The 13,230-nt window shown below is 49.6% G+C and overlaps 2 non-coding genes and 3 pseudogenes across 2 annotated transcripts; all 5 read right to left on the reverse strand.

Annotated features, from left to right (window-relative positions):
- Positions 1-261: 261 nt before the first annotated feature.
- Positions 262-383, reverse strand: LOC141135494 (U4 spliceosomal RNA; annotated as a pseudogene).
- Positions 384-8,416: 8,033 nt separating this feature from the next.
- Positions 8,417-8,554, reverse strand: LOC141135489 (U4 spliceosomal RNA). The gene has a single exon (XR_012243579.1). It is a non-coding gene; the product is annotated as a U4 spliceosomal RNA (small nuclear RNA).
- Positions 8,555-10,854: 2,300 nt separating this feature from the next.
- LOC141135309 (U4 spliceosomal RNA) lies at positions 10,855-10,919 on the reverse strand (annotated as a pseudogene).
- A 566-nt stretch (positions 10,920-11,485) lies between these two features.
- Positions 11,486-11,558, reverse strand: TRNAK-UUU (transfer RNA lysine (anticodon UUU)). The gene has a single exon. It is a non-coding gene; the product is annotated as a tRNA-Lys (tRNA).
- A 641-nt stretch (positions 11,559-12,199) lies between these two features.
- Positions 12,200-12,321, reverse strand: LOC141135526 (U4 spliceosomal RNA; annotated as a pseudogene).
- Between the last annotated feature and the right edge of the window lie 909 nt (positions 12,322-13,230).

Raw genomic sequence — 13,230 nt, forward strand, 5'->3', positions numbered from 1 at the left:
ACAGTTCACCTTTAGCCTCATGTTGCCAGGTCCAGCAGAAGAAACCCAGGCAAAAAAACGAGGTAGAGTCCACTCTGGATTACAGGCAAGTGAAGAACGAGCGGCGCGTGCCAATCACTGATTGTTCTACCCAGGCTGCGTGATGACACAAAAGCTCTCTATGGTGTCACCGGGCCCGTGACTCACTTTCTCAACTCTAACGCATCTCAGTCTGCATGTAAGAAGCCGTCACTTATCTGCTGTTGAAAACACATTGCTCAGTCTCCTCAGAGACTCTCAAAAATTGCCAGTGCTGACTGTATTTCAAGCCATCATGGCGGGGTATTGGGAAAAGTTTTCAATTAGCAATAATCACTCTATCGAAAAGCCAGTGGCGTGCAAAACACACCTCAAAAACTTCCACCCGGTGCCAAAAAAAAGTGCCCACACATAGAGAGTGAAACACAAAAACGTGCAACGGGTGTACAGAGTCCTCCACTAGGGAAGGACCTTACCCTGATCCCCCGGGGCGTTAGGCTCCAGACAGGGACTGAGGTACTCAGACAAAGGGTCCATCCGGCCGAAACCAGGCGGACCCCCACAACTGGAAGGACTGCCGAAGCAGACCAACCCAAGTACAGTGGGGCTCTCCCGAAGAGAGACCCCTCAAAGGAGAGGGCGAACCAAGCCAAAAGGCCTATGTCCACCCCCTCCCAAGACTTTCAGAGTAGGCCCGAGGACCCACACCCTACTCGCCACACAGTGACAAAACGTGTATACAAAGACAACCAAAAAAAAGACAAAAAGGTGACAAACAGGGGTAAAAGAAAGAGTGGGGAAGATAGTGAGATGGGAGAGTGAAAGTGGCCATTGTGCTATACAATGGCCGGCCCTCCGGCCAGGCATAAAAATTTCCCCTGGTCCTGGCCAAAAGGCCCGGCCCAAGAGGCAGGTGCGAAAAACGTGTGTTGTGGTGAAGTGACCATGGTGCCATAAAATCAAGTGCTTTCACACCGTGACTATACGGCACCCCTGAACTGCCACTTCAGGGGCACATTCACCACTGGCTTTTTGAAAAAGCCCTGACCACCCAGCCCAGACCACAGCAGACCCCACCACAGACAGGAAGGGTATGGAGATCAGGAAGCCGGAAAGAGCCCTTTACCATCAGGCTCTGCCGTCGCTCCCGTCACTCCCGTCACTCCCATCACTCCCATCACTCCTCCTAATTACATTCGGGAAGTACTTGCCACTCCCTCCCCCCCTTGCAAGGCAGGAGTAAGCGTTCTCTCCCAAATAACTGTCTGGAGCTAGATCCGCCCCAATCCAGGCCAGAAGGCCAGGGTCCCGACCCTCTGGTTCAGACCCCGTGGTTCTCCATCTCCATCAGAAGGCTTCCCTTTCGGCTACAAACCGCTCCAGGTCACCTTCACTCCAGCAGGTTTTGCATAGCAACCGCAATCCCATCTCTATTTGGCCATAGATCAGGGACGGAAGCAAGCGCCACCTCCTGGAAACTGATAAGAATAGATTTTTTTTTTTTTTTCCATACTACTCAGACTGAATCACCAACTCAACGAGTTTTTAAGCTCAACATATCCTTCGAGCAGTGTTCTTTGCATCACTTAAGTATGGTCTTTATCTTTTACAAAAAAGGTTAAAAAATCCTTACATAAAAACATATCAACAAAACCGTACTCCTACCCCACTCCCCACCTCTCATGCACCCAAAACTCCTCTGCTTCCTTCTCCCCCATCCATCCCTTATCATATAACAACACCAAATATAATTTTGCACGGAACATATTAACACAGTCTCTTTCAGACAACATCACTCTATTCCTCCACCACCAACACCTCGCATCCCATACCACTTCTTTGAAAATACAAGACATAATCCATATCTTTCTTTGCTTTTTCCTACACCCCTCCACCACCCCAAAGAAAACAACCTCTGGTTCAAACACCTCCATGCCAGTCACCCTCTTCACCAAAGGTTCCACTCTCTTCCAAACCCTTTGCACAAAAGTACACTCCCATAATGCATGCCGTACATACTCAATTTCTCCACATCCTTCCCTTGGACAGTCTTCTCTTCTGGACAAGTCTCTCCCCTTCAGAAAAGCCAAAGTTAGTAAGCATTCATGAAACGCCATCCAGCATATCTCCTTCTGACGATTTGTAACACCACTCCATGAGAATCTTGCCCAACACTCCTTTGCAAAATTACTCCTCACCCCTCTTATGTTTTCCACCACCTCCTCCCTTCTCAACCACTTCACCACACACTCCTTCTTTAATGCCCCCATTCCCAACCCTCCCAGGCCGTACTGCTTAAAGAACTGCTCCAACCTGAGATAGAAAGAAGGCGGGAACAAGGCGACCGGTTTTGTCAGGTCCTTTATACACCATCCCCATTTTATTAGGGACCAACCTGCCAAGTACCTCATTAGATGAGCAGTCCTCCCACCGACAGAAAAGGCTTTCCAATGACTAAACCAAAAGTGCATCCCTAAAAAGGTCTCAACATTCGGGAAATCATACCCCCCATTTTTCCTACTTTTTGTCACTATGGTTCGAGCCACCCTTTCCATTTTAGCCCCCCAAAAGAATAAGAACAACTTTCGTGCCATCTGCTTGATCAAAATCTTGCTTGGAGGGAACACAATATTAAAATATAACAGAAGAGGTAGTACCACCGCTTTCACCACCAGAGTCTTCCCTGTCAATGTCATCTTCCTCATCTTCCAAAACTCCAATTTTTTTGACATCTTCTCAATTGATTTTTTTGCGTTAGTTTGCCCCATGAGATTCCTCTCAAAACAGGTTCCCAGCACTTCTATAGACTCTGTTCTTTTCAATTTTGACCCCGACGTATTGAAGGTTCCACTTAAGGGGCATACCTGACTCTTCGTCCAATTCACATTCAATCCGGACACTATCCCAAAGATGTTCAATTGCAACTCAGCTCTAGCAAGATCCCTCTCAGATGCACATACAAAGGCCACGTCATCCATATAACATAGGGATTTAACGTTATCACCACTTCCTCCTGGAATAAAGAAACCTTTGAATCCTTTATCTCCCTGCACGGATCTTAATAGTGGCTCTATCACGCATATGAATAGAATAGGGGACAGGGGACAACCCTGCCTTACCCCAGAGCACACTCGGAAGGGTCCAGACACACTCCCGTTCACGATCACCTGACTAGAGATGTCTCTGTATAATCCCTTCACCATCTTCATTACATTTTCCGGCAACCCCATTGAGTCAAGTACTTGGAACAAGAAGGAATGTGAAACCTTGTCGTAGGCTTTTTCCAAATCAATACCGGCCACCGCCAGGGGCAGGTTATTAGTCTGTGCGTAGAATATCAGGTCTCTTAACAATATTAAATTATCGGCAATCCGTCGCCCAGGGACCGCACAGACCTGCCAGTCCCCCACCAACTGGTTAACCACTCGCCCCAAACGCATGGCCAGCACTTTTGCCAATACCTTGTAGTCGCAATTCAGCAAGGATATGGGGCGCCAGTTCTTAATATCCCTACGGTCTCCCTTCTTAAAAATCAGAGTAATTACACCCTGCTTCATCGTATCTGACATCACTCCAGAACTCATACAAAGGTTTAAAAGTTCCACTACATGCTCCTGTAACAAAGGCCAAAATTTCAAATAAAACTCCATTGGAAGTCCGTCCTTCCCCGGGGTCTTGTTTCTAGACATACTCTTCAAAGTAGTTTCCACTTCCAAACTTGAGACCGGTTCCCCCAGTCCTTCACCGTCACCTGGGTTCAGTTTTCCCTTCACTACTTCACAATATTCTTTCCTCTCTTCTTCTGATGCCCCTTTTTGTTCATTATACAGCTGTTCGTAAAAATTCACAATCTCTTTCACCATTTCCTCCCCTTCCACCTCCCTCTCTCCTTTAAACACTGTCCGCATCAGGCTTCTCTCGTTGAAGGTTTTTTTGAAGAAAAACCTAGAACACCGCTCCCCTTCTTCCATTTCTTGCACTTTTGCACGGAACACAATTCCTTTACCTTTCTCTTTCAATCTCTTATTTCTTTCATCCCTCACCTCCTGTAAATCCTGGTCCACCTCATACCCCATCTTTTTACATGAGAGTAAGAAGTATAACCTCCTCAACAAAGCCTCATCACACTCTCTCTTCTCTTTAGCTTTCTGGGCACACATACCTTTGAAAAATCCCGCCACTCTACCCTTCACACAGTCCCACCACCACCTCACATCAGGAAAGTTCCCTTTTTTCCTCACCAGATTCCTAAAAAAGACTTCAAATCTTTCACACACCTCCACATCCTCCAGAATTGCACAGTTCAGTTTCCATAGTCCACTACCAAATTTTACCCCTCCTTCCAGATCAACCGTACATATTAACATAACATGATCCGAAAAGGTCACAGGACACACACTATATTTCTCCACACCCACTGACTCGGACACAAAGATAAAGTCGATCCGAGATCTGACGGATCCCCTATCTGAAAAGAAGGTGTACGATGGCCTGCCTCCCTCCACCTCAACCGCTGCATCCTTAAAATGTAAATCCTCCACCATCTCATTCAAAATTTTGGATGTAGAATCCACACCCTTCTCCTGCCCCACACCATCTCTCTCCGCAGCCTTCCGCACACAATTGAAATCCCCAGCCAACACGGTAGCCACCCTCCCTGGTAAGTATAATTTCAAGGTCTCAAACAGGTCCTTTCTTTCTCTCCGCTCAGCAGGGGCATAACAATTCACGATCCGCACCTTCACATCCAGATACTCCACCATCACCACCAACACTCTCCCAGGGATCACAACCTCATGGGATATAATCTGTATATTAGGATTTTTTATCAAAATTCCCACACCTTCACTCCGAGATTCGCATGCAGGTGACCACACAGCGGGGCCATATTTCCACTCCTCCACCCCTGGCCACTTATCCACACCACACTCTTGTAAGCATACCATATCAACATTTGCGTCACCCAGCTCTTGCAATACTGCAGCTCTCCGCCATCTGGACTTCACACTTCTCACATTCACTGAACTAATAGTCAAAACCATTAATAAGATATAAAGAAATAATACAGCCATAAATAAACAGTTAAATTATACTTCTTCTCTCTCCGAACTCTTACATCTTCTCCTTAGGGCAGGAGAATCAGCAGATTCTGCAACTTCAGCCTCTTCAGCAGGGAACACTCCTACTCCAGCCTTCTCCAACCGGGCTCTCTTACCGGATGAGAAGCTGTCGCTGTCTTCAGCTCCGCTTACCGGACGCTGAGCACATTCTACACTCGCATCACTGTCCTCCATCTCCTCTTCATCTTCCTCCTCCTCTTCCTCACTTGATGATAAAGCACCAATGACAGATGATGCAGCCATTGGGCTAGGGGTAGAGAAGGATCCAATGTCCAGCTCTGATGGACCGCCATTCTCCTGTTCATCTCCAGACATTTCTTGACACATCCCGGCTCCAGTTTCCATCTGTTCTTCTACTCCCGGGTTTCTCGGCTCCTCCTCACTCACCGTCTGGGACGCTCTTCTACCCTTCCTAGTGTTACCAGACGCCTTGTGAGTACTCCCAGCTGTCACTTTACTCACAGTGTCACCACTGGTTTCCATCACCTCGCCCTTCACACCACTTACCTCCTCGGGTGCGGTTTCACTGACCTCATGCACCGGGGGAGTACTAGTTGAGGCCGCATCAGGCTGATCCGCGGGTCCCCTCCTAGCAGTCTCCTCACCAGTCGCACTCATGGGTCTCTGCCGCCCTCCTCCATCCGTATACATCCATCTCTCAGATGCCATAATATCCGCCCATCTTGTTTTGTAGAACTTATAGTCCTCACACTGTCTAGCCATGTGCCCGGGCTTCTTGCAAATGTCACAAACCTTCTGTTCCCCACACTCTTTGGCCAGATGTCCGCTTTTGCCACAGAATCGACATTTCTGTCCCTCATCACACTCCGAACTTATATGTCCATACGAAAAACACTTGCGGCAATACCTGGGCTGTCCGGGGTAAAACAAAAAACCTCTCTCCCCTGCAATGGTGAAAACTGCCGGGGGCCTCTTTACTCCCCCCACACAACTTGAATCGTTCTTAAATCGGCCCATAAAACGATACTTTCCAGACCAGATTCCGAATTGATTCCGTACTTTCTCCCCGCCTCTTAGATCTGCACAATAGTTATTTAAGAAAGCCCGGATCAATGCAGGGTCCGCAAAGGGATTGTACAAGTGCACAGTTATAAGCCTTTCCTCTTGCATAAAGAGTGGGATGATCTCGAACATCTTGACCACATCTAGTTCTTTCTTCTGCTTTGCTCCTTCAAAAACAGCCCAACAGACCTCGGACGAAATGAAAGTGACATCATATAAACCTTGTTGCTGAAAATCTTGCAAACAATATATGCTGCTCACCTTTAAGCCTAAAGCTTTCTTCAACAGATCCTCGACCACGACCTTCAGGTTAACCATCGTCTTAAATTCAGGCCTCGTCTGGAATCGCAATGAGTCTCGCAACCCACGAGCCGCCATCCTGGAAACCAAAAAGGCTTCTCCTCCGCCCAGGGGTACCCCAAAAGGGGCCCCTGAAAATCGCTCACACCGCCTTCAAAAGGGGCGATCGCTTCCCGTTGTCTGGGGACTAATCCTACAGCCAATAGCAGCAAGGGGGGGCCCTCCGAAAAGGGACGCTCCCCCCAAAGCCGACCTTCGGGTACCCCAGACACCTCTTGGCTAAGTCACACCGTAGTATAAACCACACTGGATCTTAGCCAAAAGGCCGAGAAGCAATTAGCAATAATCACTCTATCGAAAAGCCAGTGGCGTGCAAAACACACCTCAAAAACTTCCACCCGGTGCCAAAAAAAAAAGTGCCCACACATAGAGAGTGAAACACAAAAAACGTGCAACGGGTGTACAGAGTCCTCCACTAGGGAAGGACCTTACCCTGATCCCCCAGGGCGTTAAGCTCCAGACAGGGACTGAGGTACTCAGACAAAGGGTCCATCCGGCAGAAACCAGGCGGACCCCCAAAACTGGAAGGACTGCCGAAGCAGACCAACCCAAGTACAGTGGGGCTCTCGCCTCAGTTGAACCTCATTGGCTATGATACTGCCACTGCGCAAAGCTAACCAAATCAGTGCCTGCCAACATCTGCCCTTCCTTGGAGGAGAAATTGACATTGAGGAGAGACACATAAGTGTCATCCAGTGGGCCGCTGAGCATTCTGGGACTTGGCATGTTAATGAGACAGGGACGATGCCTAAGTGGGCATTGTTTACCCACTGAATAGTGTTAGCATTTGAAAGAACTAAGGAGAATCTAAAGGGACAGGGCCCTAGATGTCAGATGCGTTTCTCCCACAGCAGTCCTGAAAGGCCACTGGGAGCGTATGTGTTTGAACAGCTATGCTGCTGAGAAAAGACCAAGGTGGAAGGATTTGGGGACTTTGTTGAAAGTTCGCTAGATAACATGCCTGAACTGGAGCCCAGGTAAGCTGCCATAGACAAGGGTTGTTGGGAAACAGTTGGTCAAGCAATCACCTTCAGCCACCTTTATTTCTGGCAGATTCCAGGAGCCTAGAAAGGGGGAAGTTAGGACATTTCATCTCTCTGAGCCAGTGAGCATTCCCGGCAGATGTGCATAAAGACTGCCCTATTGGCAGCTCAAAGGCCTCATAGGTAAGTGAAAGGCACTGCCCGAACAGAGACTTGAACCCTGGACCCTCAGATTAAAAGTCTGATGTTCTACCGACTGAGCTATCCGGGCTCTCAAAGCTCCTCCTCCATAGCTGTCCAAGCTGCTTGAATCTTGACATGTATGGTGGAAAAAGACCATTCAGCCAAGGGGACCGGGTGCCTGAAAGCACAAGTATTTGGCTTGCCCAGGCTGGCCAATCGTCCTCTCCCGTTTAATTTTCTAGGACAGGTTGAAGATAAAAGGGAGAATCTAACCTGCAACCATGCAGATAGGGTCCAGTCCGGTACAGGTGGAGAACGCCTAAAGTTTCTGCCTTAGTTTTACCTACAGTTCAATGCTCTTTGACCGGAAACAAGGGCCTTGCAAAAAGACACCGCCCGAAAGGCTTCCTTAACCCTGGACCAACACGCTGCCAGTATTCTTAATCAGTGACTGGGTTACAAATAAAGACATTTCACCTTTAGCCTCATGTTGCCAGGTCCAGCAGAAGAAACCCAGGCAAAAAAACGAGGTAGAGTCCACTCTGGATTACAGGCAAGTGAAGAACGAGCGGCGCGTGCCAATCACTGATTGTTCTACCCTGGCTGCGTGATGACACAAAAGCTCTCTATGGTGTCAATGGGCCCGTGACTCACTTTCTCAACTCTAACGCATCTCAGTCTGCATGTAAGAAGCCGTCACTTATCTGCTGTTGAAAACACATTGCTCAGTCTCCTCAGAGACTCTCAAAAATTGCCAGTGCTGACTGTATTTCAAGTCATCGTGGCGGGGTATTGGGAAAAGTTTTCAATTAGCAATAATCACTCTCTATCGAAAAACCAGTGGCGTGCAAAACACACCTCAAAAACTTCCACCCGGTGCCAAAAAAAAGTGCCCACACATAGAGAGTGAAACACAAAAACGTGCAACGGGTGTACAGAGTCCTCCACTAGGGAAGGACCTTACCCTGATCCCCCGGGGCGTTAGGCTCCAGACAGGGACTGAGGTACTCAGACAAAGGGTCCATCCGGCCGAAACCAGGCGGACCCCCACAACTGGAAGGACTGCCGAAGCAGACCAACCCAAGTACAGTGGGGCTCTCCCGAAGAGAGACCCCTCAAAGGAGAGGGCGAACCAAGCCAAAAGGCCTATGTCCACCCCCTCCCAAGACTTTCAGAGTAGGCCCGAGGACCCACACCCTACTCGCCACACAGTGACAAAACGTGTATACAAAGACAACCAAAAAAAAGACAAAAAGGTGACAAACAGGGGTAAAAGAAAGAGTGGGGAAGATAGTGAGATGGGAGAGTGAAAGTGGCCATTGTGCTATACAATGGCCGGCCCTCCGGCCAGGCATAAAAATTTCCCCTGGTCCTGGCCAAAAGGCCCAGCCCAAGAGGCAGGTGCGAAAAACGTGTGTTGTGGTGAAGTGACCATGGTGCCATAAAATCAAGTGCTTTCACACCGTGACTATACGGCACCCCTGAACTGCCACTTCAGGGGCACATTCACCACTGGCTTTTCGAAAAAGCCCTGACCACCCAGCCCAGACCACAGCAGACCCCACCACAGACAGGAAGGATATGGAGATCAGGAAGCCGGAAAGAGCCCTTTACCATCAGGCTCTGCCGTCGCTCCCATCACTCCTCCTAATTACATTCTGGAAGTACTTGCCACTCCCTCCCCCCCTTGCAAGGCAGGAGTAAGCGTTCTCTCCCAAATAACTGTCTGGAGCTAGATCCGCCCCAATCCAGGCCAGAAGACCAGGGTCCCGACCCTCTGGTTCAGACCCCGTGGTTGTCCATCCCCATCAGAAGGCTTCCTTTTCGGCTACAAACCGCTCCAGGTCACCTTCACTCCAGCAGGTTTTGCATAGCAACCGCAATCCCATCTCTATTTCGCCATAGATCAGGGACGGAAGCAAGCGCCACCTCCTGGAAACTGATAAGAATAGATACTACACTTGATCTTCACCAAAAGGCCGAGAAGCAATTAGCAATAATCACTCTCTATCGAAAAGCCAGTGGCGTGCAAAACACACCTCAAAAACTTCCACCCGGTGCCAAAAAAAAGTGCCCACACATAGAGAGTGAAACACAAAAACGTGCAACGGGTGTACAGAGTCCTCCACTAGGGAAGGACCTTACCCTGATCCCCCGGGGCGTTAGGCTCCAGACAGGGACTGAGGTACTCAGACAAAGGGTCCATCCGGCCGAAACCAGGCGGACCCCCACAACTGGAAGGACTGCCGAAGCAGACCAACCCAAGTACAGTGGGGCTCTCCCGAAGAGAGACCCCTCAAAGGAGAGGGCGAACCAAGCCAAAAGGCCTATGTCCACCCCCTCCCAAGACTTTCAGAGTAGGCCCGAGGACCCACACCCTACTCGCCACACAGTGACAAAACGTGTATACAAAGACAACCAAAAAAAAGACAAAAAGGTGACAAACAGGGGTAAAAGAAAGAGTGGGGAAGATAGTGAGATGGGAGAGTGAAAGTGGCCAATGTGCTATACAATGGCCGGCCCTCCGGCCAGGCATAAAAATTTCCCCTGGTCCTGGCCAAAAGGCCCGGCCCAAGAGGCAGGTGCGAAAAACGTGTGTTGTGGTGAAGTGACCATGGTGCCATAAAATCAAGTGCTTTCACACCGTGACTATACGGCACCCCTGAACTGCCACTTCAGGGGCACATTCACCACTGGCTTTTCGAAAAAGCCCTGACCACCCAGCCCAGACCACAGCAGACCCCACCACAGACAGGAAGGATATGGAGATCAGGAAGCCGGAAAGAGCCCTTTACCATCAGGCTCTGCCGTCGCTCCCATCACTCCTCCTAATTACATTCTGGAAGTACTTGCCACTCCCTCCCCCCCTTGCAAGGCAGGAGTAAGCGTTCTCTCCCAAATAACTGTCTGGAGCTAGATCCGCCCCAATCCAGGCCAGAAGACCAGGGTCCCGACCCTCTGGTTCAGACCCCGTGGTTCTCCATCCCCATCAGAAGGCTTCCCTTTCGGCTACAAACCGCTCCAGGTCACCTTCACTCCAGCAGGTTTTGCATAGCAACCGCAATCCCATCTCTATTTCGCCATAGATCAGGGACGGAAGCAAGCGCCACCTCCTGGAAACTGATAAGAATAGATACTACACTTGATCTTCGCCAAAAGGCCGAGAAGCAATTAGCAATAATCACGCCTCAGTTGAACCTCATTGGCTATGATACTGCCACTGCGCAAAGCTAACCAAATCAGTGCCTGCCAACATCTGCCCTTCCTTGGAGGAGAAATTGACATTGAGGAGAGACACATAAGTGTCATCCAGTGGGCCGCTGAGCATTCTGGGACTTGGCATGTTAATGAGACAGGGACGATGCCTAAGTGGGCATTGTTTACCCACTGAATAGTGTTAGCATTTGAAAGAACTAAGGAGAATCTAAAGGGACAGGGCCCTAGATGTCAGATGCGTTTCTCCCACAGCAGTCCTGAAAGGCCACTGGGAGCGTATGTGTTTGAACAGCTATGCTGCTGAGAAAAGACCAAGGTGGAAGGATTTGGGGCCTTTGTTGAAAGTTCGCTAGATAACATGCCTGAACTGGAGCCCAGGTAAGCTGCCATAGACAAGGGTTGTTGGGAAACAGTTGGTCAAGCAATCACCTTCAGCCACCTTTATTTCTGGCAGATTCCAGGAGCCTAGAAAGGGGGAAGTTAGGACATTTCATCTCTCTGAGCCAGTGAGCATTCCCGGCAGATGTGCATAAAGACTGCCCTATTGGCAGCTCAAAGGCCTCATAGGTAAGTGAAAGGCACCGCCCGAACAGGGACTTGAACCCTGGACCCTCAGATTAAAAGTCTGATGCTCTACCGACTGAGCTATCCGGGCTCTCAAAGCTCCTCCTCCATAGCGGTCCAAGCTGCTTGAATCTTGACATGTATGGTGGAAAAAGACCATTCAGCCAAGGGGACCGGGTGCCTGAAAGCACAAGTATTTGGCTTGCCCAGGCTGGCCAATCGTCCTCTCCCGTTTAATTTTCTAGGACAGGTTGAAGATAAAAGGGAGAATCTAACCTGCAACCATGCAGATAGGGTCCAGTCCGGTACAGGTGGAGAACGCCTAAAGTTTCTGCCTTAGTTTTACCTACAGTTCAATGCTCTTTGACCGGAAACAAGGGCCTTGCAAAAAGACACCGCCCGAAAGGCTTCCTTAACCCTGGACCAACACGCTTCCAGTATTCTTAATCAGTGACTGGGTTACAAATAAAGACAGTTCACCTTGAGCCTCATGTTGCCAGGTCCAGCAGAAGAAACCCAGGCAAAAAAACGAGGTAGAGTCCACTCTGGATTACAGGCAAGTGAAGAACGAGCGGCGCGTGCCAATCACTGATTGTTCTACCCAGGCTGCGTGATGACACAAAAGCTCTCTATGGTGTCAATGGGCCCGTGACTCACTTTCTCAACTCTAACGCATCTCAGTCTGCATGTAAGAAGCCGTCACTTATCTGCTGTTGAAAACACATTGCTCAGTCTCCTCAGAGACTCTCAAAAATTGCCAGTGCTGACTGTATTTCAAGTCATCGTGGCGGGGTATTGGGAAAAGTTTTCAATTAGCAATAATCACTCTATCGAAAAGCCAGTGGCGTGCAAAACACACCTCAAAAACTTCCACCCGGTGCCAAAAAAAAGTGCCCACACATAGAGAGTGAAACACAAAAACGTGCAACGGGTGTACAGAGTCCTCCACTAGGGAAGGACCTTACCCTGATCCCCCGGGGCGTTAGGCTCCAGACAGGGACTGAGGTACTCAGACAAAGGGTCCATCTGGCCGAAACCAGGCGGACCCCCACAACTGGAAGGACTGCCGAAGCAGACCAACCCAAGTACAGTGGGGCTCTACCGAAGAGAGACCCCTCAAAGGAGAGGGCGAACCAAGCCAAAAGGCCTATGTCCACCCCCTCCCAAGACTTTCAGAGTAGGCCCGAGGACCCACACCCTACTCGCCACACAGTGACAAACGTGTATACAAAACAACCAAAAAAAGGACAAAAAGGTGACAAACAGGGGTAAAAGAAAGAGTGGGGAAGATAGTGAGATGGGAGAGTGAAAGTGGCCATTGTGCTATACAATGGCCGGCCCTCCGGCCAGGCATAAAAATTTCCCCTGGTCCTGGCCAAAAGGCCCGGCCCAAGAGGCAGGTGCGAAAAACGTGTGTTGTGGTGAAGTGACCATGGTGCCATAAAATCAAGTGCTTTCACACCGTGACTATACGGCACCCCTGAACTGCCACTTCAGGGGCACATTCACCACTGGCTTTTCGAAAAAGCCCTGACCCACAGCCCAGACCACAGCAGCCCCCACCCCAGGCAGAAAGGTATGGAGTTCTGGAAGCTTGGAGAGAGCCCTTGCCATCAGGCTTCACCGTCGTTCCGTCCCTCCTACCTAATTACATTTGGGAAATACTGGCCGCTCCCCCGGTGGGAGCAAGGGGAGCCAGCGTTCTCTCCCAAATAACTGTCCAGAGCTAGAGCTGCCCCAATCCAGGCCAGAAGGCCAGGATC

Source organism: Aquarana catesbeiana, linkage group LG03 (assembly GCF_042186555.1).
Source record: "Aquarana catesbeiana isolate 2022-GZ linkage group LG03, ASM4218655v1, whole genome shotgun sequence".
In the NCBI taxonomy this organism is placed as follows: Eukaryota; Metazoa; Chordata; class Amphibia; order Anura; family Ranidae; genus Aquarana; species Aquarana catesbeiana.